Source organism: Athene cunicularia, assembly GCF_003259725.1.
Source record: "Athene cunicularia isolate RWA chromosome 1 unlocalized genomic scaffold, athCun1 chr1_part1, whole genome shotgun sequence".
NCBI lineage: Eukaryota > Metazoa > Chordata > Aves > Strigiformes > Strigidae > Athene > Athene cunicularia.
This window is the reverse complement of record NW_020799091.1, coordinates 114,935,630-114,963,501: the sequence shown is the minus strand read 5'-3', so window position 1 is coordinate 114,963,501 and position 27,872 is coordinate 114,935,630. Positions and strand designations below refer to the sequence as shown.

The following is a 27,872-nucleotide window of genomic DNA, read 5'->3' as shown; positions in this document are numbered from 1 at the left end:
CCGTGTCACGGCGGGGCTAGTGGCCGGCACCTCCCGGCACGGTTGGGCTTGCCACGTCCTCTTAGGCGGGTGCTGTGGTTCCCTTTAGCTATGCTGTGCAACTCCAGAACATAGCAAGCGGCCGAGATTTCAGTTCCTCGTGTACTGGATTTGGCTCGGAGAGGAAGGTGTTATGGTGAAATGCCAGTTTTATACTTGTGTTCTGCTTTTAATCAGTGGTTGAACCCTGTGAAGGATACGCCGGGGTTAAGGGCTCTTTGCGCTCTGTGTAGATACTATCTTATACATAATATGGTGATGAAATCTGTGAGTTTTACTTGGTGACATTTGGTCCTTGCATCTGTGTGTTGGTTTTCCTTGCCTAACTGCTATTCCTTGATATCTCTCAGACTAGAACTTTATTTCCAGCTGTTGGATTTTTAGAGGCCCCGAAGGGTAATTAAGACACGCAGAATGATTGCTAGTTGGCTGTTAGCACATGTACATATGGATGAGTGCTGTGCTGCGATGTGGTTTGCGTGCTGTTGCATTAGACAAGTAGGGGCAGTCAACACCATCCTTCCTCAAGGGCCTGACAATTGATTTTAGTTAGACTCCAGGGAAAAAATTTGAATCACTCTATGTTCTTGTTTTTAAACACCATAAAAACCTAAACCCAAGGCATATCTGTTACATCTACAGGACAGTTACTGCTTACAGTAGCTGAAGCTTAGTGTCTAAATTGGTTGTCAACATTTACGTACAGTGCTTTCTGCATAGAAAATCTAGGGAATGGTAGGAATTAGTACCCTTTATCAATTTTTTTAATCTTAGAACATTATAGCTAGATTTTGACCATCCATCCTTTAATTAGGCTGTTTAGACTTCATTCATATGGACGAAAATAGAGCGGTGGATTGACTTGTTTCAAGTTCTGATGCTACCCCAAAAATATGACTGATGGGAGAGGTTGATAATGTTGGTGTTGGTTATGGATCAGGCCACAGAATGGCATCAGTCAGAATATCCTTTTCTCTTGGAATCTTTTTAAAAGTTTGATGCCGAAATGTGTTTCAGTTTCAGAGATGCAGATTATCACAGAAACGATAAAACATTGTTTGGAAGACTTGCCAGGAGGCCATCTAGTCCATCCAGTCTCCTGCTCAGTGCAGGACTACTGTTAATGTTATATCAGGTCAACAGGTATGACTCTGACTGGGGAGTCTCAGAAGCTTCGGAGGACGGAGATACCACAGCCCCTCCAGGCAGCCTGTTTCAGTGCTACACAGGCTTCTAGCAGACAGAGTTCTGTCTGAATTGCTTTAAGACACAGTTTGTGGCTGTTTTCTCTCCTTACACCATCTGCCATGACTGAGGAGAGTTTGACTGTGTTAAGTCCCTTTCAAGTTGTTGCAGTCTGTAATTAGATCACTCCTTAATTTTTTCTTTTCACAAGACTGAACAATCCCTGCTTCCTCAGATTGTGTGCTTTTGTCCTCTAACTCTCTTGGTATTGAGCAATCTTATTGGGTACAATGCCATGCTCATTGCCATACTAGCTTCCTTAACCCGGCGAGATGAACATGTGAAAAACCTCTACTAGGATGGCAGAAAAAGTCCAAGAATGGGATGAAGGAAAAATGTAGGTACATTATCTATGTAACTGATCAAGTGTTTCAGTCTAGAAACAGTTCACAAGCAACATTATATTTTATTTTACATTACATTCCTTTTACCACTCAGGGATTTGACAAGTAGAAGTTGAATGGGTTCTGGAAGAGTTGAGATTTCTTGGAAAGAGAAGATAATAGCATAATGTGGCTGGCTTCTCCACAGCTCCTAAAAATGAGAATTCGGTCCCTATACTAGCTTGTAATCTAAAAGCTCTTGTAATAGGAGACATGTTTGTCTAGAATCTGAATGTTTTCAAGACCTTTTCCAAACTTGAGAGCTTTTTCCATGATAGCAAAAAATCTTTAAGATTTGTGTTTTCTACCCAGAGGGGAGATTTTATTTGTTTAGGATTTAGTAGCAGGAGTGGTGTTTTTTTTTTTTATTTAAGTGTTTTTTTTCTTTAAAGGGAAAAAAAGACGGCAAGCATGTTTCTTCAGGGTGAATAGGGCACAAAAAAAGAGGGACAAGGAAGTAATGGCAGCTGAACTGAAAATTAGGACTCTGAGTAGAATGACATTAAATAATCGAAGACAATGTGGAGAGAGGTGTCAGGTGTGAGGGTAAGTGAAGAATCAAGACTGAGATATGCAGATCAACCTGGGTTTAAACTGCTGCCTTCCATCAGGAAGACTTGGAGCTTCTTTCCTGTGTGACAGTAGGGAATAAAGATGCCACAACAACTTTCATGTTCCAGAGGAAAGCCAGGACCATTTGGCTTCTGCAGGAGGGAGAGAGCTTGGGTTAACTCCTAGCTTCCTTGTGACTCTGACTCCTTCGTTCATACTGCAGGGATTAATTCAGTGACATTGATTCCTGTCATGTGTCCATAACTGCCTTCATGAACCTCAGTGTAAATATTTACTAGAAGTTCAAACAAACAGGATTCTTGCTTTCCCACTTTTCACTTAATGTTAATGCAAAATTAACAACCAGAACTTCAGAAGTTAATTTTCTTCCTGGCCATGTAGTTTCATACATAATGTGCAATGCATTCCATCAAACTTAGGGGATGTGTAACCTGGCAAAGCAAACCTTGCTACTGGAACTTGAGCGTTTATGTTCCCTGATATCCTTGTGTTAGCGATTTAACTTTCACTAATATTTCTGTGACACTTTATTAATAAACATAATGTATCCATGACGGTAATTTAATTTTACTCTGAAACCTGGTAATAAATATTTGAACTGTAGAGCGTTTATGTAGAAGTGTGTTAGCCTGAAGAAATATTTAGAGATGAAGCTGAGCTGTGCTTCTCCTGATGGCCCTGTAATTCAGCAGCGTATATGCAGAAGTAAATGGTTTTCAGGTTAGAACATCATCTTTCAATGAGAACATCCAGAGGGGTGAACATTAGTAAGACTTGTAGAAAAGTACTGTGTGGATGAAGGACAGGCAGGGGTGGTGAAGTCGTGCACAAAATAAATGTGCAGCTCAGATGAAACTCCCTCTGCTATGTGACTGATTTGCCAGGACTGTAGGACTTCTGAATCGTTATTTTCTTGTAGGCTGGGAACTAACTGTGGAGGTATCTCCAAGGTATGCATATGACTAAACAGAGGTATTGGCTTTAAAGCACAGAGGATGGGATTGGATGGGCAGACAACGGATACAAAATCTTGGAACAAACCACTTACTGAATGTTGATACTGTCACATTTTTAATTTACATGATGTTTTAAGAGAAGGGTATGCATTGTCTATCTAATGCTGTAGCAGAGTGTGGATTTTGGACTACCCCACTTCAGAGTTCCTGAAGAGTTAGTGGTTTGATTTTAAAGTATTGATAAATAAAATGTAAGCAGAAACTGAGAGAATGGAGAACATTTTGGAAACAGAAAATAAATGCTGAGTGTTGGTGTCCTTTAGATTTTTAGGAAAACTAATAGATAGGTGGCATCCTACATCCTGAAATTTCAGTTGTTGCATGACTGCACTAGTGCAGTGTCTTGATTTAGAAGGTGGAGGGCAGCATTGAACTCAGAGCTAATTTACTTGGTTAAACCCCTGTTAATAGAGACACAGAGTGAAAGGTCTGCAAATTGTGATATAGAGGTTGAAATGCAGTGACTTTGAGGACTGAGCAGTTTACTGGCAGTTGTGTTTTAATTTGAAGAATGTCAGGTCTTCATATAGAAGGTGTAAAAGAGTAATACAATCAGTTATTAAGTATATAATCTGTATTAAGTATATAATCTGTGTTTATGTCCTTTTAAAAGTAATTCAACGGTGGAGTAAAGAAGTATCTGAAGGTATGCCCTTGGACTCTTGCAGTGACTGATGTACAAAGTTTTGTAGGATTATGTCTGCTACCCTATTTTATATTAAATATAAAATGTATATTTAATTGTTTCTGATGTATTTGGAAGTGAACTTTTTTAAACCGTATGCATTTTAACTGGTGCGTATTAGAGGTATTTACAAACATTGGTGAAATGTGATGTAGGTCTGTTTAACCTAGTTTACTAGTTGAGTTAAAGGCAATACTATGACCAAATGTAAACAAATTTTGGCATGGCCACCTGCAATGTGTTTTATTTAGAAATCAAGTTCATTTAGTAACTAGGGCACTGTTTTTTTTTCTCTTTGGTTATGCTTTGTTTAGAAAACCTAATTTTAAATATACAGATTCAAATATTCCTTTTGCATTCTTCTATAAAACAGAGATTTTGAATTAAAATCTTATAAATTATTTTCCTTTTGTTTGACTTCAAATTCAGCAAAAGGTACTCGTTAAGGAAAGAATTTAGGAAATGGGCAAGAAACACTCTGCTTATAATTTTTTTTTTTTAATAAAAATGTTTTTATAAAACAGAAAAAAAGGGGAAGGAAGAGAAAAAACTACAAGTGACAGCATTCCATTCAGTTTACCTTTTTACTGCTAAATTTCTCTCCTTCACCTCCACAGAAAGAACAAACCAACCTTCCTGTCCATGTTTCTTGCCAGTGAATGCTTTGGTCTGGTTGTTTCTTCCCGTTGCCTGAAGTAGAGATTCTACGGACTGCATGGGAGGAGTTTGCTCCGTATAGTTGACTGCCAGGCCTGGAGGCTTCTGAAGCCCCTCTAGGATAGGAATAATGTAGAGCAGGGGTTCTCAACCTTTCCTTCACCATGGACCCCCTTTAAATACCTTTTGTGGCCATGGACCATCAAGACTTAATTCAAAATCTAAAGCACTAGACGGCATCAAATATTGTATTTCCATTTTTTCGTGAAGGGTCTTCAAATTTGGAAAGAAGGAGAGATAAATTAATCTGTTAATGCACACACTCCTATTATAATATCTTTATTGCAATGACTCTGTACACTTAAAATAATAGCATCAGCACTCTTCTTGCTCAGATGGCCCATTTTATGGTATTTTAACATTCTAATTCCAAATTTGATGCCAATTTTTACATTAAAATTCAATGAAAAGTTTTTACAATTCTTCTCACCTCCCCCCTTGTTTGTCTGTGTTCAGTCACCATATATTTTTGTTTACGGGTCCAGGGCCACCACTTGGAGGAACAGACTTCAGCCCCGTTGTAGCCCTAAAGAGGGCCACTGGGTTAAGAAAATATCTTTAAGAGAAACATCGCCTAGTTAAAGTGGGTCCCACCAACCATACTAGCACTGAATATACTAGTGCATCAGGGCAAGTGTGGAGGGGAGGGTGGGCTTGAGTATGAGAGGAGCATTAAGGGGAGGGCGCTGTGGGAAAAGGAGGCACAGTGCTTGCTGTGGGCCAGACCAAATGTTTCTGGCCTGGACATTCCCCATCCCTGCTTTGAGTCTTTGCGGATCCCCTGTGATGACGTTGTGGCCCCCCTGGGGTCTGCGGACCACAGGTTGAGAACCATTGGTGTAGAGGTCTTCTCCAGTGCTCTGCTACTCTGCTATGAATTGTGCAGAATTAACTGTGTGTGCTTTCAAAGATGGGTATTCTGGAAGAATAGAATTTCTGTTGCCTTATACCTCAGCTGTTCTTTTAGCATGCAAGCATTCTTGAGTTGATTTTGTGACCTGCTGTCAGAGATTGAAAGATCCAGTAAGGTGTGTTGTTAGTGCAAGGACATTCTTCAACTGTGGTGTTGGTGTGCATCTCTGGAACGTATGTGCATATAGATACATGTTTCTGTACACTATATTACTAAAAATTGTGATAATATGTAATTGAAAAAAAATGACCATTTACACAGTGATAATACTAGAATTGAATCCTGCCATGTTTAACTTGATCGATTAAGGAAATAGGTTTTAGTAATCCTCAGTTATTCTTCATCTGTCTCTACATTTGAGTGGAGGGGATTGGGCAGCATAGGTCTCTAATGTACTTAATTCCTGTGTTTCATGTAAGAAGGACTTAGTCTTCTGTTGAGTAGCTCCACTCAAGGTGTAGTTACATTGCAGTATCTACATGGAGGACAGCTGTTAGAAAAGTCCAACTCAGGAAAACCATTTAAATAAAGTGCTACATCCCTAAACCTAAAGTCACGTGAGCACCAGATAAAAATCTATATGAATCCAGTCTTCCTTAGTTCTCACATGCATGGAATTGTTCTAGAAAGTTTCTTTTGTTTTGGAGGGCTTCTAAACCATGGTATGTGAGGTGCAATGGCAAGTAACAGGTATGACCCCACGCAGGATGTACATCTCTGTTTTACTGCATAAATATGTGGATAGAATTTCAAAAGCCTTAGAAATACGTGTATGTTTGAAACTCAGTGTTTATATTCCTAGCAATTAAGATTCTTTAGAAAATCTTAAGCATGAGATTCTGCATTTGAGAGAAGCTCCTTGGGGATGTATGTTCATGCTCACTGTATTTTCCACTGAAATGTGATTCTGCATCCTAGTAAAAGATTGCACTGAGTATTAACAGTATTTGAAAATTATGCAAGAACAACAACTTCCGCAATATCTACTGTTAATGATACAGAAGAAAGTGATAAAGGAGTAAAATACTGGAGGTGGGGGCAGGAAGTAACCAACTGCTTTTTAATATATATATACATGGCGCAAACTTTTTTTCTTAGGTATGCCAGATGACAAGATTATGTTAGGTAGCCTCTGCTTTCTAGCAAGGAACATCAGAAACCTTACCGTAGCTGACATAGTTACTTCCCATCTGAATGCTTTTAACAGTGTGGAGTAGCTGAAAAGGTTTATGTAGGAAAACAGAAGAATAATAATGAAAAGATTTCTAGAAGAGTTACACTGATAAATTTCCTAAAGTTAATTCTTAGCAGGAGACAGAATCACTTTTATCCTATCAAGTCTATCACTCTGGACAGAAGTGAAGGCTGGACAGAGCTTTAGGGTCCACAGTATATTCAGGTTGTAATCTACCTGTGAACTCATTTTAGTCAGGAGTTGTTTTGGATTTACATTGTAACTAAGAGTAAAGTGTGGCTTCATGCCAGTAATGCTCCTGCGCTGACCATATGTGGTGGTGCAATTCTCACCCCTCCCTGCTCCTCCTTGTTGGGCTGCTTGGTGCTCTGTGTGATTCCACCCACGTCGCCAGAGCTATACACCAATCTGTGGAGATAAGGACTGCTAAGGTGCCCCTGTAACGAGCCTGGCTCCTGCCCCTTCTGATTGCTCAGAAACGGTTAAAATGGCCCATCATCTCCTAAGGGCCTGGCACACCTGTGCCTGGGATGTGGTCAAATGGGAACAATTACAGAGTCCCACTTTTCATCAAGTTCTTGCGCAGCTGCTGGAAGGCACCAGAATACTTGGTTGTTTGAGCTGGGTGTGAGCAAATGGTATCTGACAAAAGTCAATTATCTTGGACCCTATAAATTGCGACCAACAGGGAGACCCTTTGAGCTCTCCTGGATTGCAGTGGGTCTGTGACCAGCATCTCCCCTGAGCTGGGAGGCCTCTGAGGTACCAAAACCCTTAAGGTGTCATCTGCTGCCAGAGCTGATGGAAGGAAGGCCGGGGCAAAGTCAACCCACTCGAGTGTCAGTTATCACCCACTGAGGAATGCCAAGGCATTGTGAGTATTTGCTCTAAAGTTGAGAAGAGGGAAATTTTTCTTTGAGCTAGCTTTTCTTTCACCTGCTCTTTCTCTGTTTAGTGGTGTGTGGGTACGTACTTCATTCTACTGGATCCAAATACCTTTGTTTCTCTGTGTGTGTTTGTATGTTTTGTCTTCATTCCACTGTACCCAAATACTTTTGTCTGTGTGTGTGTGTGTTTGTACGTTTTGTGTATATGCATGTATATATGTATAAATTAAGGTACTGCTAAGTTAGTGTGAAGCTTGTCATTTTAGAATCTGTAAATAAGTCACTTTTCTTTCAACATTTCTGAATTATTTTGTAATGATAAATTACTGTTAGTTATTAATAAATCTAGATCTCTTATTAAATCATTACTGTGTCAATACTTTCATCTGTGACACCATAACAAAGAGACTTGTTAATGCAGTCTTTTTTTTCTTTTTTTACCCACCTCTGCCATCCTAAATGTGAGTAGGGTTTTGTAAATATAATGAACTGAAATGAATATAAACTGTTATAGATTGGCACCACATTTTGTGCCAGACATTCAGTGCGATAAAGTCATGGCTGGAAAGGACAGAGGTGAAATAAGTGTCTGAAGAGAAATTGTTGGTTCAAAATGGCTATAAATGCCTTTGTTGTGAAGAGAGAATGAATATAGAAGTGCAGTAAGCTGACACTGGTGACTGGTGTGAGCAACGTATATAGTACACTAGGCAGCTGGAAAGGTTATGGAATGGTTAATGTCAGTATTAAAATGATAATAAAGTAAGAACACCAAAAGGTCAAAATAAATAATAAAGACATACTGTGTTATCCATGACAAAATGGATTGATAAGAAAAAGTGATGAATCTTAGAAATAACCCAGAATAATTTAAAAAACATGGAATTTGCATAAAATCAAAATCAGATTAAAGTATTGTTTCAGTTTTCACAAAGCTCTAAAAACGTGTAAACCAAGAATAATGCAAGAAAGATCATGCTGGGCTTAGCATGGTGGGAATGGTTTATCATTAGCTTTTTTTTGGGGGTGGCATTTTGTGCACTGAAAGGAAGAGGGATATGGGGGAAAACAGGAGATAATGTAATAGACATCTACAGCAAATGTTGCACAGAAGGAGATGGAACGAAGGAAAAGGGGAGCTAAAGAGAAGAAACTCAGGAAGAGGAAGAGAAAAGAAAAGTGAAGGATGCAATCTTTAAAATACATAGCTATGTGTGAGCAAGCTGTAAACTCAGAAGGAGAGCCGTGTGGCTTACAGATTAAATATATTTTTCCTTGCTCTTTGTTAAACCAGTAGAAGAGAATCCATGTTTGCCTCATGCCCTGTGGTCTGTATAGCAGCATGGTCCTTTCTCTCCAAAGGGTTGTCTGTGCTCCTGGGGGTCCCGAAAGGTAAAGATGAGCAATGGGCTGTTCTCAGAGCAGGACTCCTTCCACAGCAGTCCTCTGTCATTCTGCCAGAAGCTGCAGACATTCTCATGTTGCGTCACTGGGGTGTGACTCTGGCTAGTTGCTGAATCCTTTCACTGGACCTGCAAAGAAGCCGTGGAGTGAGAATGGAATGGTGGGGGGTAGGTGTGTGAGACCAGCAGGTAGACAGGCAGCAGTTGCTGGATCCTGTTGAGTAATGCCTGCCTCAAATAGTAACTGCCCTTGTATCATGCATGTTAAATCTGATCTAGTTGATAAATTATCATCAGCTCTGAATTTTCATGTTAAGACACAATGCTTTTAAAAGTTTGCCAGTAGCTTTAAAACAGTTGGCATGGCTCTGTATTTACGAGTCTGTTGTTTCTCTGTTGTTCAGTGAAGGGAGTAATTAAAAAACCATCAATAACTACGAGACCTCCTGTGCCATTCCAAAACACTGATTTTGCTGCCGGGAATTATCTTTTTAAAAAGATAACTGTTTTCCAAGGTTCAGCAGATACCTTAATGGTTAGAATGATTCTGTAATCCTGGTCAGAAGTATTACAGTGTAATAGTTCTTTGCTTCCACTTTTAGGAATATAGTAGAAGCTCTCTGGTCTTTTTTTCTATGAAGGTCACAGAAATGCAGATAGCTTCATAGCATGAACATACTGACTCTTATGCTTGATAAAGCAGTTGAAAAACGTGATTGTGCAAAGTCATATAAGTTTAATACTGTATGCAGCCTTTTTTGTCTGTAAACACCACAGCCACCACCTCCTCCACCTCTCCCTTTCTCATAGCCTTACAGTCAGTACATACTTGTTATCTACGAGCTAAATAAGACTTGACAGTTTTGGTTTATAATGAGTTTGTTTAATGAATTAATTTTCAGGTTCTTTCAGCCATAGCTTCACAGATAGAGTGTTTCTGGAACACTGAAGAGAAAACTCTAAAATAAAGTATTTAATTGTGTCATGTATACATTGTGAAAAGTAAACTTTTGCCCAGATTGCCTCTGACAGAAGCAGAAAGATGATATGGTCACAGTTGTAAAAAGACTGGATGTCAGAACATGCCACAGAACTTGTATATGCAGTATAACAAATGTTGCATCTATTCATCCAGCCAGGAATTGACTGAATTCAGTTGGCTATGGAAAATTGCTTTTTTGGCTTTAAGCAGTTTTTAAATTTCTTTCTTGTTCTGTGTATGAGAAGGCTTTTCTGTGGATGCAGAGAAGAAATAGAAAACATTTTGTTAATGTAAAAGATACTCTGTCTCTCTTTTCCACATGGGTAGTATCTTTAATTTGTCAGAAGTAACACCACCTCCCTTTAGGAATGTTCCTAAACTCTAGTGGTACAAAGATGAATTCAGGTCTCAGCAGCAGGTCACAACTTTGTAAATGTGAGGCTAGTTCTCACACTTACGTCTTCAAATGTCAGCTTGAGTTATTCTGGATGCAAGTGGTTTTTTTGTCTGTCCATTTATCTGTGCAGTATATTCACACACATGCAAGAATGATTTACCCCTTCAATTAAAAGTATTAGGATTTTAACCTGAATGAAAAAGATTGCATCACGGAGACACAAGTTCTGTCTTTCCTTCCCCTCTCTTTACTTCCCTTTTCTGCTTCTTGTGTCTAGTCCCCAAGAAAAGAAATGGAGGTGTAAGTTCTGCTCTTGAATTTCTGAAGTAATCAGTACCTTGATCTGCAAGGGGCTGCTCTTTCAGGTTTTTTTTGTGAATACAGTTTATCAATTTAGGACTCTGAGTTCAAGCATTTGAGACCAATTTTATAGAAGAGGAGTTTGTTCGTATGAATTATTACTTAGTTTCTTCCATGTTTGATTTTGAAGTGCTGAACTGGTGAAAGATCTCTATTATCTGTGGAATAAAGTCTTACTTTATTGTGAAGGTGGGAGCACCAGCAGGCATCACAGTTACCATTCAACAGGAGTCTCAGGCACCAGCACTTTCAGAAATTATGAATTTCTTTTGAATTGTCTCTCATTTGTGTTTTGATAGTGGTTGTTTTGCCAATTAACAGGCCTAGCATAAAGGACACAGCCAGCATAAAGATGAACCAATAACCAAATTGTATTTGATACAAAAGGGCGCTGGGGATACAAACAAGTCAATCAGATTATACATAAACGACATCAATCCCACTGACCCCAGCAACAACACCGCACGACCAACCATGGGTGGAATAAATGTTGAAATGCAGTTTCCCATAGAAGGGACGGGAGACAACTGAGTCAACAAGCCAAATACATAAGACCAAGGAAGCCACAGACTGAATTTCTACACAGCCCACATTTACAAAAGCCAGGCCTGACTGGAGCCCAGTCCCAGGGAGGCAGGAGGTCCTTCCCCAACAGGGAACTCTGCACAGGGCATCCACCTCACAGACAGACACTGCCCTCCCTGCAGGTGGTCCCAGCAATTACCCCTCAGTGGGACACCTGACCTTGGTTTACTTACTGTGGGACACCTGGGGCTCATTTACCCAATGGCTCTCCCTGCAGGGCTGGCCGCACCCTGGAGGGAGCCTCAAGGCAAACTCACCCCCCCCTTTGGGAAGGGCTGTGGGAATCACCCATATGTCAGCCTTAACTTGGGGCTTGGGGTTGAAACCCCAGCATTTCAGTGGTCCATGTCAGAAGATACAGTCCTTGTGCAGTTTGTAAATATCCTTGTTCTAGTAGTGTAAGTGTGAAATAAAAAGCTGTTCTTCAAACTGCTGATTCCTGTGACTGGCAGGTGGTACAAAAAGTCCTGACATTTTCTAGCAGTTGGTAAAGGGCAGCTCTACATACATATTTTAATTTCCAGCTCTGGAAATGCAGGTAAGCTTTAGGGAGACCATACTACTTGTTTCAGTAATTGGATGAAATCAATAACAGCAAAATAGAGTATTTGAATAGTTTTCATGACAGAAAGTTGGTGTTAGGAGGTATTTTCTGCTGATCAACTGACCTTTTGGTGTTTGGTGCCATATGCCAACATGTTAGATCTACTTTCCTATTAGTAATTTTCCATTGGAAAATGTGCTGTTACTGGTAATTTTAAAACAACGATAACATACCACCCATCAGCTCTGGGAGCATAGTTATAGGTTATGGCATTCAATTAAAAATTATGTACTGAATTGTCTGGATTATGTGGTACTAAACACAAAAGCATCTCACAGATCAAGGGTTTTTGTCATTGCAGTCTTCCATAAAAATCTTGTCTTTTCATTGTCAAAACATGTCCATGTTTTTGTTTTTTTTTTTTAGTATATACAAACTAATTTTAAAAATAATTTCCTAAAAGAACATGAAGTATGTGTACTTTTTCATAAACTTATTTATTGCACTAGAACTTCTAATATTAAGCAGTGTGCTAGTATATCGGAGGAGCCAAATGCAGTGAATGTGAACTGAGGAAAACACTGTCAGGTCTTGGAAATCAGGTTTTCACTTTACTGGAAATTAAAGAAATACAACCACAAACAACAAAAAAAAAAAAGCAGTAAGTATTAAAAGAATTCAGTTAAATTCAAATGAGAGCTATATACCGGATCATTGTATTGATATCAAGTTCTTTATGATTTATGGTACAAGAGTGAATATGAAATTAACTTGATAGTCATTGATCTTGTACTGCGGTGTATTGACAACATGTAGTGTGATATCTGTCTTCCAGAATTTACTCTTTCTTACTGCTCTCAAAGTAAAGTTTATTCCTTATTACTCTACTTCCTACTTTGTTATTATTATGAAGGAGAAGCAGGCATTCTGACCTTGCTCTCCTACTGTTTTGAGCAACTTGTTTGGTTTCATTGACATTATATGATTTGACTTAGACCACTTTCCTCCAAATTTACATTTGAGAAATTTAATCTTCATTAAATGCCTTACTTCTGAAGTCTTCGTAACGAAGTAAGACTTAGTGGGTGATTGCTGTGTGTGAAAGTTTCACCAGGTATGCAGAGTTAAGAGTCTAGGTGATGAATTCCTTTACCTTGTGCTTTGGTCCAGTTTACTTGCTCTATATGCTCTGGTCTATCTCCCTTAAGTCTAATGCCTTCTTTCCACAGCTCTGAATAGTTTCAGATAGCTTATTTGAAATTCATCAAACCACATAAATATGATTTCTTTTATAAGCTTTGGAATTTAAGTTGCCATATAGACAGCATTTAGACGTGAACACAGTGTTTAGTTCAATGTCAGTTTTTCGTGATATTACCTCTGATTATTTGATGCTTTGTAGGTATAGGAAAACTGTTGTGGATACTCTTCAGAGCTTTTGGGTATTCCTCTGATCCATTCAAATCTGCTTTAAGGGCTGCCTGCAAGGAGTAGCCATACAAATATCTCTCAAATATCACTTTCGTAGAGAAATAGAACAACTCAATAGTATCCATGAGAAGTGTAAAGGGAAGTAGTCATGTGTTATACTAAATCCTTTAATGGTTGGACTTTCTTACTAGAAATGATGGGCAGTTCAGACTATATAAGTTTCAGGGGAGATGTAGGAAACATGGTGTGCAGTGGGGAAAAAAAAAATAATTTGGCAAGCTTAGACTCATAGTATTTCTGATTGTGGCAAATTAAGAGACGGTGAGTGGTGTTCCGTATCACAAGCCTGGTCAAATCGTGATTTCTAGTGGTAAGATGAAGTGATACACCTCAGTATTTCTTGAGGGAAAAGAAGAAACTATTACTGTTGTACCCTAGTAAACTTGTAGTGACAGGACATCGACTGAATTGATTTAGCAGACTGAAAATGTACATAAGAATGGTTCTTATTTAGATTCTGGTCTTACTGAAGGTTGGTATATGGAACTAGTTTCACTGACCATTCTGGGAACTCACAGCACTGTCTTCCAGGGGTGTTAAAGTAAATCCATTTATGGTATGAAAGTTATGAGAACAGAATGTGCCTGTGACTGGCAGGTAACTTGCAATGAGCATTTCTAGGGCTGCAGCATAAATTCAATAGCAGCTATAATCATAGTGTCTGAAGAGTTTTGAATATGTGTGAGTGCTTTACCGATTTTTTTATTATTATTCTTTGTTGATTTAAATATTAGTAGGAATTTTTTTAGTACAAATATGATCTCAATTTTACTATAATTTACTGTAGCATTAGTGTGCTGATTTCAGAGGAATAGCTCTTGCCTTCTGTGCAGAATAAATGCTTGTTTTAAAGTAGCGTCAATGAAATCACACTTTCTTCCCAGATGATCACTAAATTTAAGTAGGTTAAATTATAGTAACAGCTAGAATTCTAATTCTAACTTAATGTTTGCTGTTGTTTTGATACTTATTTATGTTAGGATAATTTTACAGGTTTGATTAGTCTTACAATTAAGAACCTTTTACTCCACTCCTTTTTTTAAGGCATAGGCACATAGTTGGTTAAAATGAAGTATTGCTGTTTTCTGAAATGAAATTAGTAGTCTGTGTTATTTAATGATAAATAGCAAAAGAAAATGTAGTAATTGCATAGCTGCTGTATGTCTCACTAGCATGTTTTCTTTGGGAAAAAAAAAAAGAAAAGAAAAAAGAAAATGCCAATCAGGGGCTTGCAGAAAAAAAATCACATAAAAACATATGTTTTTTTTGAGGTATGGGAGAGTGAATAAGAAAGTGATTTTTAATGAGAAAGTAGTTTTCTGTTTTGTGACGGTGATTTGTGCCAGTTGCTGCAGTATAAACTAAGAGTTAAAACTAAACAAATGGTACAAGAAATAAAATTACTGAGGTATGGAGTTTTCATCTGAGCTCTTAAACTTTGGATTGTGATTTTTACTATATCATTATGCATGTCTCAAATATAAAGAGTCTTGATATTTGTAGAGCAGTAACTTCTGTAACTTGTTGCTTTTCTATCTGGACCTTGATTTTCAGATTTTCTGTACTGTCATTTTGAGCAGCAGTTCTTTAATCTTCTGTTAATATGGTTTGACACATTCTAACTTATAAGATAAGTGGTGTTTGTAAATAGTAAACTGGGTACCAGTAAAGAGCTTCAGGTAGACATTTTTGTTGTTTAAAATTAACTGGTAAACCACTGTTCAAGGATGCTTTACTGGGATCATTAATTTAATTTAGTAGGCTATTAAACCTAGTGTTGCAGAAACTTCTTGTGTGAGCTATATCCTTAGGCCTCTCCAAAGGTCTGTCAAAAGTGTAACCTTCGGCAAAATTCACATATTTGAGCTTCTGTGAGAAACTGTGATTTGTCTACATTATATAGGGTGTACCATGGGGGTTTATACAGCGTGGAATACTATGGTACTTGGAAGCTGAGGACATAAAAGGTAAGTTGCAAAATTTCAAAAGACATTGCACTACTTTAGTAGGTATAAGCTTAGCTGTAATTGACTACAGGCAGAGTTTCAGTTCATCAAATACAAGTGTTTGAGTTTGGTGGTTATCCCAGCAAAAAGCTGAAAAAAGAAGCAAAAATTAAACATTTCAGTGGTTAAGTGGGAAAGAACTACATTTTATCAAGGAGGGTTGAGGATTGCTGTCCATTTTTAAACAGAATTATGTAACACTTTGGGTTCCTCAACAAAACCATATTTAATTTTATTAGTTTTCATCATGGTATGTTATCTGTATGCTGTGCACACATGATATGTTTATGGCTTATACATTTATCAACTGTCACAATGGCACATCACATTTTTGATTTTTAGCATTTTAATTATATGTATTTGAGTTAAAATGCTTATCCATCTCCTTTCATGGTCAAGTAACTGTATATATTATAAATCAGAGGAAACCAGAAAAAGCATCATCTTTGGTGTTGTGTCTTTTATGACATGGAGTTTGGGACTAAAATAATTTATTGTTGTTTTTAAATTTGCATGACCCAGATGTTACTTAAGTGTAAAGAATGAATGTGAACCTCTGTAGAATATTTTTGTAGGAGCAAAATAGCTAACGTTGTATTTCAGTCACATCCATAGCTGTTAAAGTTTATATCATTTGAAAAATTTATAGACAATATATTGCAGGGGAGGAATGCAGTGTGATAAGAGAGCACAGGATATTAAAAGACATTACATATCCAAAAAAAGAAAGATTTAATGTACTCAGGAACTGCGACATGGATGTGGAAAAATGAAAATGGAAAATTAGCTTGCAGATAAAAAAGAAAAAACTCAAAACAATTGAAGGTCAAACACTGACTAATTTTGCCTTTGAATGATAGACGGGGCTATGTCACTTTCTGCAGTATGCTCCTGCTCTCTGTGCTTACTGCGCAGTGCTTGCAAATGCAAACTTTCTTAGACCTCTCCTAAGTCTGTAGATACATTTATGTCTGTGGCCGTGGTAATTGCCATGCAGCGCAGAATTGGAATACTTTTCCAGGCTTTCCCAGAAAACTGAAAAGCAGGCTGTTGTATGATCATGAAATAAAACAGCCATCCAGTTACTTTTTTTTTTTTTTTTGGGGGGGGGGGGCTTTTTGTTTCTTAACATCGGCCAGTCTTTTTCACCCTGAATTATATGTTTCATGATGTGTAACTGACACCATAGTTCACAGCATCTCTGAATTTGTTCCAGAGTTTGTCATAAATACCTGATACTTCATTGTCCTATTTTTTTTAGCCTGCTTCTGCAAACACAATGAACAGGATTTTATCTTTTTTTCTATAAATATTATTTTACTCAAAGCAGATGTTTTGTGACAAATAATTTGAGGGTGTAGCATTGAAGAGACATGAACTTAAGGCCTCCTGAGAGCAGCATTTTCTGGAGAAAAAATTGATGCATGTGGGGAAAAAATAATCCAGCAGTATTGGTGCCACCATAGTTGAAAAAATGAATGTATTTATTTTGGTGAAATTTACTGAGAGAAATTTATTTAAGGTGACTGTGATGTTATAGTGGAGTTCATAGTATAGTTTGGTTTATAGTAAGTTTTCATTAGTTCCTAAACATTATCTGGATGTAATAAAACAAGGATAAAATATTTGTAGGTAACTCTAGTACTAAAAATGAGCACCGAGAGGACTGTAAGAAACAGCTTTAGATTGAAAAGGAACAGGTGGATCAGAAATAGAAGGACTATTTTAGAGACCAGTACAAAGGCTCATTACTTCCCCCCCTTCCCTTTGGGCTTGGAGTTTTCAGAGTTTTATAAGTGAGAAATGTGCTTGGTAAGTACAGAAGAGCAGGAAACACTGTGCCTTACCATGGAGTTTTTGCTTGAACGTGCTGCTGCAGGAGTGGTGTGAGACCTTGTAGGTCAAAACACTCCAAGTGTTTGTTCTTGGAGTAACAGCAAGGTATTTCACCTGTCCGTTCATGAAAAATGTGATAGAGTAGCTAGTACTTCAAGCAGACAGTTGTATTTCAACAGTGCTGTAGAAAGTAACAGTATAGAATATGTTTTCAGCTTACCTTTGTATCTCTCTCCTGTTACTCAGTATATAAAACATAGAAAGGTATAGGTAGAAAAGGGTTAAAATGACTGAGGCCATAACTGGATATTCCAGTCTTGTAGAACCTCACTCCAGGAGGAGAGAATGCAAACAGGCATCAAAATCATTCCCCCAAGGACCACTTACTATACAAAGGTTCATTACTTCTTTTTTCACTAGTAGTTCCACCTTATTAGTCATAGAGCTACTGCAGCAATATGTGTAAGATTAGTGGAAATTTTATTAGTATCTACATTTTCAATAGTCCACTTTAACTATTTAAATCTTACTGTATTGGGTTTCTTGGAGAGAAGTTAATAGGCCTTTTTAAGAATTGCGGTCAGGAGGTGTTTTTTATGGTATTAAACTGTTTCCTAGCTTTTTCATAGCAACAGGATTTTGTAGTATGTAGCTGCAAGAAAAAAGACTGTGCTGTTCTTACTTGTTCTGCAATCAACATGTAAATATGCTGGAATAAGCTATTTGTTACAGCCTAACTCAGGATATTCTCTGTTCTTTGAAGGAATGCCGATGGTCTTACTGCTTGGCTTCTCAGTACTTTTCTAATTTCAGACCTAACCAGGTATTGCACAAAGCAGCAAAATAAACCCAACTAAACTGGGAAAGCAAACCACTTGAACAGGCATCTTTCTGTCCCCTAGATGAGCAAGTTGGATCCCTGAAGTACATGTCCTTATATGTTGTTCAGCCTAATTTTAAAATTCCAGCTAATGGGGTTCCTCTGGGAGATTTTTTTTTGCAGCCTGCTTTATATCTCTCACTATTATGAATTATTTGCTGATAATCAGTCTTCTGTTTCTTAATGGGATTTTTTTTTAATGAGTGCTTTCTGAATTTTACCCTGGTGAATCGTGTAAAGTAAGTCCTTTTCTATTTCTTTGTTCTCTAAATAGCTGTTAATGTGATCACCTTTTTTTTTGCTCTGTTTAGCAGAAATACATAGTGCTCTAACTCCTGCTACTTGCATCAATCTGTCCAGTTTCCATTGCTGTTTTCTCTTTGGGTTTTCTGCCATTGTTGATCCCTTTCTGTTGCTAAAGGTAAAAAGCAAACTCACTGGTCAGTCTCATGGTTTTGAACTGATGGAAATGTAGGTATCATTTGAAGGAATCGAAAAAGTTTTTCACTCATAAGAAATTATGATCAGCAATGAAAAGAAGGTCAAATAACTATTTGTGAGAATGGGAATGTGTGAATTAACAGTGATTACAAAGGGACTGCTCAAATTAATCCAGTGGATCATGTAGTGTTTGAAAAGTAATAGTTCTCTTTGAAAGTAATAGTTTATTAAAGGTTTATTAATTGCTTGCATCTTATTTGTACACAAAGCTGAAGTTACACTAAACTGTGGTAAATTAGAAATATGGATACAGTAAAAGAGGGAAAAAAACTTTGATTTATAGAGTGAGCAGGAATGCTAGGGGCTATTACTTAAAGGGAAAATAACCGTTTCATGTTTGATATCATTGAAGGAAATCCTCCTTGTACAGGGGACATAAGAACCTTTCTAAGTTTGGGCTTTGGCATCTTGGTTATCTTTGATTCCAGCATACTTGAATTAGGGAACAATATGAAATTTAATGAATGTTTTTCATAAACATTTTAAAGTAATTGCACTATAATCTTAATCCTACAGTTCAAAAAATGTGACTCCCTGTAGAAAAACAGATTAGGCCAGATTAAGATTCAAATAACTGATTTCAGCATAAATGCTACTTATTGTCCAGTTAAACTTGTAATTCTTTCATTTTATGAAAATTATATTTTTTCTTTGTCACTTTAAAATCACAATGTGACAAAGAGAAAACCAAGTTCCTTCTAAACACCTTTTGGTTTTTGTATTAAGTGATTAGCATGCAGATGTTTCTAAATTACATTCCATGACTTTTAAGAATTAATATTTTTTCTGTTGTGTATACATCTTAGACACTAGTTTCTGTTGTATGTCTTAATTGTAGATTTCATGCATGGTGGCAGGAAAGAAAAATTGCGATTACTGGTATTTATACTAGATATTGGTTCTAGTTGTGAAAACTTTGCTCACGACAAAGCATTCAATTTCATAACAAAAATAAACCTTATTTAAGGAGCATTTAGCAGTTGTGCCTTGCATGGAAGGTGTGTGAGTGATGGATAGAGAGCAGCTGAAAGATGAGTTTATGCCTTTGTTTTCTCCATATGGAAAATAAAAGTGGAAAAAGGTCACTTGAATCCTAAAACTTAGTCCACCATGGTTGCATTAATTAAGTCTTGAAGGACCTGAAGATACTTATTCTACAAATTGTAAAGCACTTCCTAACTCTTTGTAACAAAACCAAGTAGACTGGTATATAACAAACATCAGTAGTGTAAGGTCCATAATAGTAAGCCAACCACATCTATATTCGACACAGAATTGAGATCAAACATTAGCATCATCTCTCTCAACAACAGGAAATTTATTATATGGAATTGCAGATGTTCCTAGAAATTGGGCCATGATGTTGGCAAGATGGCAAGATACATAAAAGCAAGTTTCTGAACATTATTTTCTGATATGAAATGTTTTATTAATAATCACTTTATACCTGCAATGTCAAAGAAGTTGTAACAACTCTACACACAAGAGACTTGAATGATATGGCAGCCAAAAGCAGACCCTATAGAGGAAGTGAATTTACATTCTTCCCTTTTCTGTATCCATTCTCACCCTTTTTTAATTTACTTTATCTGAGGGTTAGAAATACACAGTTCACTCCATGCATTTCAGCAGGAGATGCCCTAATACAAAATAATGTGCTGCAAGGACATCCAATGCAGCTATCTTTCTAACTCAGGTGGAGATGTGAAAGCGTCTGGTACCTGAAAGAATTGCACTGCAAGCTTTGTTTTGTCTTGTCTGGGAAACTTAGCACCAACTTAAAACATGTTAGCTTGCTTTGTCTCCTGTTGAAAATCTGTTGATGATGCAGGATTGTGTGTCAACTTTAGAACTGATCAGACCATGTAAACTTCATCCATTAATCTTTTAGGAATGTCTTGATTTTGATAGAAGAGCTAGTTGTAACTAATGTTTTAAGTCGCTATCCAGAAGACATCTTGAATTCATGTTTACCTCTGTGTGTTTCCTTTTTAATACTTTGTTACTGAGTATAACTTTAAAAAAAATTGTCTCTGCTTTGATTTTTTTTTGTTGTTGTTGTCTTGAATCAGGAAGGTACATAAGCATATCCTTAGCTTAAATGACTTCAGAAATTTTGCTGGACAGGTTCCTGCATGGCTTACACTGTTTACTGAACAGTGGAGCATTTATCATTCCTGAGAGGTCTGATGTTTGTGTATTCATACCTGAATGGAAGAATTCATAGATGATTCTTCCTGAGTAAGCAATACTTGTAATTTGTGCATTGATAGCTCTGGCTACTGTTACATATTTTCTGTGATCTCTAAAAGTGAAACATCTCTACTGTGTTCCCAAGCTAGAGCAGAGTTCAGGAATTATCAGTGGTATGTACACATAGTTTTTGTTATGATACATATTTCTTCTAGAAATATTTTGAGTAGGTTTTCTTTCTTTCAGCTGTTCTTATTTTAAATCTGTAATTTTAATAGCTAAAGCAGTACAACTATGTAGAAGTACAATGAATGAAGTAAGGCTCTAATTCTGCAAAATCTTCTACATCTGTATCACATCTTGGATCCCATTAAAATTAACGAGATTGCTATTTGTAAAGTTAAACAGATACTTCTGAATTTGCAGGAGCAAATTTTTTATCAATTTTTTTGTTGTTTGGAATGTCAGTATCATGAAAGTTCTCCATAAGGAGTTAGAACTGTAGTAGGGAAAGTTCTAGGGACTGAAACAGCTTTAGTTTTGAGCATTAGAATTTAGTTTGAGGTTCTGGGAGAGGAACTGTGCTTCTCTAAGAACCTTATTCCGTGATCTTACAGTTAGGTTGCATGTGCTGACCTTGTCTCTGAAGTTTTCCTGTTAGCAGACTTGTTTTCAGGCTGTGAAATATAAAGGCAATGCTAAAAAAATGCCAACAAGTTTCCTCCTTTATTAGAAATGTTTAAAGCATCAGAAAACTAATACTAGAAAAGTTAAATGTTGGCATTTTATTAAAAAAAAAAAGTAATCTTGAACTAATTTGAAGTCCACAATTAGCCTGGATCACAGGTGGCAAGAAGTTTTAATGATAGACTAGCCCAGGCCTTGAGGTAAATTATGCATAATTATTCATAACTGCTATTTTTGGCTTGCTTGCATTTGTCCTAGACCTCTGCCTGAGGAAACAATTTGAAATAATTAGTGTGCGAGTGCACTGACAATGATGAATGAATCAAATGCATCTGGTGCCAAACATGGATCTTGATAAGAAGCAGATAACTTTGGCAACTGTGGATTTTTTGTTTTTCAGTCTCTGAGATGGGGAACAGTTTGTTCGTTTTATTAGGCTGACATGCTCAAGGTAGAAAATTACCACTCGCTGGGCTGCGATCAAAGTGCAGCTAGGAATTCTAGCATTGCAAACACGAAACAGTTCTGCAGACTGTGTGCGCAAATAGTAAAGACAAAGAAAATGAAGGGGTATCAAGGTGGAACATTTTGAACACACAGATCAGAAAAGACAAAATTCCAACAGCAAAATGCATTGCTTATCTTACATGGGTTGTAGGCACAATTTATAGAAATATTCAGCAGCATAAATACAGCTGCATGTCATTACTCGGGGCAAAGCAAAAGCAGAAACAAAAAAGTTTCTGTTCAGATTCATGCGTTGTAACTTAGTTAAGAACGCGTCTGGAGTCTTCCGGGGTGTTTCTTTCTCCGGCTTGAGTGCTCAGTGTCTCATGTATGTAAATGACTTTACATGCTTTTAGATGTGGATGAATATGAGGCTCTTTTTAAATGAAAATGTTTAATGAAGAGGGGAAACTGCATGTTTCAATTAGTATGCCCAAGATAGCTCATTTTTTATCTTGTTGGACGAGTGAAAGAACTCTTAATTGTTTTGAGTTTTCTCATAATAAATTGAATAAAACAAGAAGAGGGCACAAGGTAGAGTTCAGGTCAGTGACTCAATAATTTAGCTATGACTGGCAATCAATGCAGAGATTATGTGGCTTGTAGTTACTACCTTGGAATTGTAACTTTGGGAGTAAAGTCTGAAGCAAATGTGGCTGTAAAGAAAGTTATTTTCAGACTGAAATGCAAGGTATAAATTTGACAGAAGAGTTGATAAGTTGGGAGCTGAGCTGTTGACTTGCTTTTGTCTCTAGGTGTTTCAGGTAAAGTTCTTACAATGAAGATTTAAGTATTCCCGGATGTCAACTGCTCCTGTATATGCTGTCTTTTAAAGGGGTTTCTCCGTGACGTGTTTTGTGCATTTGATTGGATCTTACACCGTGTAAACTTCAATCAGAGTTTAGTCTTCTAGCTAGTCTTCCAGCTTCTGCTTCTATACTTAATTAACGTTTTTCTAGTAATTTCTAGTGATTTTCCTAATGAGAATCATAACATTGCCCCAGAAACCTACACGTGTGATTAGTACTCACTACAGAGCTCTGATACATTGCGGATGCCTATGGCAGAATATGGATATAAAGGAATTTTTGGCCTATATAAAATGAAATCTCTGTTCCTAAGAGAAGTTCTGCTGTGATGACAGGTTTATATGATCAGGTGGTTTTCTTGTAAACATCTCTCAGGGCCATGTCCAAATTCCCTAAAATCACTGAAGTTTGTTTGATTGCTTGTTCTTTATTCTCAGTGGTCTCTGGATCTGGTGCTTGGTATTAATGTCAGAGGAGACTAGGGAAGAAAATGTTCTGAATGATTTTAAGTTCTGAGTCTTTATTTGATCAGCTCAGAAACTTAAAAAAAATGAGCCCATGTGTTAAAAAGCTGACTCGCTTGCCTAAGTTGCATTCAGCTTGTACACTCAGAGGCAAAATGTCTAACTAGCTTGGGTCAGTTTATATTTTAACTGCCAAAGACCCCAGAAGCAAAACTCTTCACAGTCCTGAGGCTAACAGATAAAATGCCAAATGAATGCCTGAGCAAAGGCTCTGTCCAGTCAGACTGCTGAGATACTTTTTTTTGTTTCCTTTGTTCTGGATTCTGCCTCTGGCCATGACTGAGTCCGGCTCCTGAAGCTGACCCTGCTCAGGCATTGTCTCTCTGCAGCCCAGGCTCTCTGCTGAACAGGTGTCCTAAGATGTATCTAAGTGGATACTCCATATCCACTGTACCAAATCCGGGGGCATTTTAACCTGTGGCCAGAAGTTGGAATACAACTTTTACTTGCCTTGTAAACTGTCTGTCTCCAGCAGATTCTGAATCCAGAACATATCTTACTGTTTAGCACGATTTCCCACTCTTCTGGAACACAAAGGTCCTGTGGGGAAAAAGAGATGTATAGTCACCTAATTAGGCAGTATCGTAATGTATATGCACAGTGGAGTGGAGTTAGATTTCTATGGCTCAAAAAGCATACAACTGATTGACAGATCAGTGTCTCTGTGAAGAATGAGAGGAAATAATGCTATTTTCTGCATTCCTGTCTTTTTGAGGATCTGGCGGGATGCTTTCTTTCAGAAGGTGTTACTGGCCTTTTAGTAAGGAGTTTGCAGCTCTGGACTCAGCCTACCATTTGTCTTCTACTCTGTCAGAACCTTTTGACCTGCAGGGCAAACCCAGTATCTTGATTCATTTCTGCTTCCCATTACCACTTGGTGTTCTGTGGGAGATGAGGCAAGGATAGTGTTTCTTGGTAGGCAAAAGTGTTAGCTGATAGAGCAGTGGTTTTTAAAAGATGGCAATTGGAGCACTGCATGAATGTCTTTTCTCAAATCCTAGCAAGACTAAGATAAGAAATAAGTTGTGACCTTTAGTAAATTGTTAAAGTTGTTTATAATTACAAAGTTTATGCAGATTTTTACTTTCTTGAAAAATATGCCATGTGGCAAAATGCTATTGCCTGTTCCAGTTCGCTCAGGTGTGCTTCCTTATGTGCAGCGGCTTAAAATGTAATGAAATTCAGACTTATTTTGTCAGTGTTACTGAAGTATATCTGAACAATTAAATTTAGTAGCTTGTTCCACAAGTGGCGCAGAACAAAGCCATTTTTGTTTTCTCCAGATTGATACCCTAACCCTAGCTTGCCCGCAGATGTCCTGTGGCTTCTCTCCTTCATAGCAGAGCTATTATATTACTCTAGTGTCCATCGTCATTCCTTTTGCAGAGTTTCAAACTGATTCCTGTATACACTGGGTTTTTCACTTTACACTTGTCATCTTCCTTCACTGCCCTCTGAACTCCAGTGGGCAACCAGCAGTCCTTTTATGTTGGGCTTGGCTCCAAAAAGAGTGTGTATGTATATGTGTGCACACTATCTTGATGACAGGCCAAGCAGCAGTTAACTCACATGGTATCCTTGCCCTTCAACAGGGGCACTGTATTTCTCTCCTTTACTTGTCCACTGACTTCTAAAAGGCCCACAGAAAACCCTTGAGACCCCAATCTTCTAAAATTTAGTTGAAAATGACCAATAGATTCCAAAGTTAGTGGGGTCAGTGTGGATGGGAGAGAGGAGAGAAAAATTGGTTGGCGTAATCATGTAAGCCTTTGAGGAAACCAGACTAAAGCACCTTTATGTCTGCCTTTTGCAGAGGACATAATGTGTGATTAGCTGAATCTTACCTGTTGGTTTGGGATCCTGAAGTTCTCCAACATGGGTTATGTATCTGTCTGATTCCAAAGAGTGTTGAATTTACATGCAGATCTGTCTAGAACTGAAGGACTGTGTGAAATCACTTGTGGTAGTCAGCTTCTTATTCCCTAAAAGCCCAATGAGGTTCATGTAGCGTGTGTTATCAAGAGTTACGTGAAGTATATTGTACTAATAAAATGCCACCTCTCACTAGACATCCTAATCTTTCTGCTGAATTTGGGTGGCATACAAATACCATGTGAAAAAGGCTAAAAGCCTTTGTTTTGAATGTGTTCTTTAGAGAAATTCTTGAGAGAATGTGTGTGTCTTCTAGTGCAAATACCACTGGCCAGCATTATGTGCATAGTGATCTCTTGGTCAAGCATTCAGTTTGCCTGACAGAAGGGTGTTTTGAGTCTGTGAGAAATTCAGGTTTGTTCTGTTACCTTTGATAACAGTACAGTTCTGCTGTTCTTTGTCCCAGCTCGTAAAAAGAAATATTTAAGAAATTTTTGATTGCAGGTAGGTGTGTTTCTCAGTCAAGTTCCTCTGTGCACATGTTCCTGGCTGGTTCACCTGAGAGGTGAGCCTTGGTGAATATTTAATTTGTCAGTGGGTCAGAATCATGCAAATGTGGAGTTCTTGGTGGTTAGTAAGACCAGTTGATACTTTTGGTAATTAAAGCATGAAGACAGTGTTGGGAATACCTTCTGTCCTGAGTAATGTATTTGCAGGTGGAAGCCTGGCAGTTTCAATTTCAGTGTCTTGCAATGTAAATGCAGTATGGGAAAAGAATCAACTGCTGAAAATGAGCAAATGTGAACCAATCAGGATGAATGGTGTTCCTGAGTAAAAGAAGTAAGTACTCTCATGTTGATTAGGAAGAGACAGAATGCTTGTTTGAGGATTTTCTTGTGTGTTTTTTGAACTTACCATAACTGATGTTTAATTCTTGTGTGTTTTTTTTTTGTTTTTTTTTTTTTTTTTTTTTTTTTTTTTTTTTTTTTTTTTTTTTTTTTTGAGTGGTACTGCAAGGTTTTGATAGCTTAGATCTTTATAGGCCTAATTTTCCATCTGGAGAAAAGGACTGAACCCTGAGTTTGGGTGAAATTACTATTTCACTTCTGCAGCCATTTAAAAAAAGATGTAGACTTTCCAGTGTAATGAAAATCGAAAGATTAACAGACTTTAAGTAATTTAGCCTTCAAAGGCTATTCAGTGGTCCTAAAACTAACTGGATTTTTATATGGTCATAGAAATGAGTAATTTACTCTTTACCTATGAAATTACTCTTCCGAAATCACATCTATATACAGTATTTCACATGGGTTTTGTTTTGCTGTGGGCAAATATTTTGGTGTACGTTTTCATGGAATTTGAAATTACTAGGTATTTTTTTATTTTACAGTGTATTCATTTCCCAAGAAGCAAAATGAAAAGGATAATTTCTTTGAGACAACAGGATTGGACTGTGTATTGGTTCTTTCCAGAGGGAAGTGTAGTGTAAATAAGAAACTTCTTTGAGGAGAAGAATATGAAAAGGTTTTTCTTGTAATGGATAACCTATTTTATTGTTAGTGTCTGAAGCTGTCACTGTCAGTCTGTGGACTGAGTATGGTAATAGCTGGCTTGAAGGTTATTAGCATCATTTTATATATGCTAACAGCTGCACAGACATTGAGGATGGTGGTGTGTGGATGGGTTTTCTTGTTAGTAGGGTTTTTGGGGGGTTGGGTGGTTTTTTTTTTTTTTTTTTTGTGTTTTGCTGTTTGCTTGTCTGTTTTGTGATGATTTTTAATATGAGCCTAAACAGAAAAAACGTGTCATTCATCCTGTATCCCTGCTCTTCATTGCTGTGTCAGGAGCCCATTGTGGGGCTAACCAACCTCAGCTATTAGCTGCCTAATCCTGTCGGCTTGTAAAATGCAGGGCAGAGATGGGGTGCTGGGGAGGAGAGGTTGCTGGCAGAGGCAGCCAGGTGCTGCTGACAGCCTGGTAAGATGTGATTTAACCTAACTCAGCTGTGCTGTGCTGCACAGGCAGGCCTGGACAACAAAAGGCACACATGTGTCCTTCGTAAGCTTCATTAACTCTTTTAGAAGGGAGAGTGCTACTTTGACATATTAATTAGTTCTCGTGCTTTCTTTTGCTCCAAGTTAACCTTTGCTTTGGTCAGTTGATTCAAATTACTGATAATTGCACGGCTGTTAGAGGTCTGTTTATGCAAAGTGTACTTAAAGGGGCTTTGCTGTCTGAGTGAACAGGCAAATGTTTCATATCACTTGAGGGCTGCTGGATTGTGCTTGTCCCACACTCCTCTCTTTGAAAAGAGAAAGAGCAACCAAGAAGAAACAAAGCAAAGATAACAGAACAGCGAAAGAAGTTACTGCTAAGGAAACCAGTTCTTAATTGAAAAATAAATGGAATCATGGAAGAGTGGTCTGATATGAAGTTGCTAGGCAAAGAAAATATTTCCTGTGTTATTTCCTGCATTGTTACGATATGCTGTGCTTAGAAGTTACTGACTTTCAGAAAGTTCAGTATGTGTTTTCATTTTTTATATGAGTGCCGAATAATGTGTTTTACTCCCACAGAAAAAAAAAAAAAGATTTTGGGTTGTTTGTTTGAAACTTTCTGACTAAAGACCAAAAAAAAATATA

General features: G+C 37.7%; 1 protein-coding gene across 3 annotated transcripts in view; it reads left to right on the top strand.

Moving 5' to 3' along the window:
* The window catches only part of EPHA3 (EPH receptor A3), a 217,397-nt gene that overhangs the window by 7,223 nt on the left and 182,302 nt on the right, over positions 1 to 27,872 (top strand). The window lies entirely within an intron of this gene.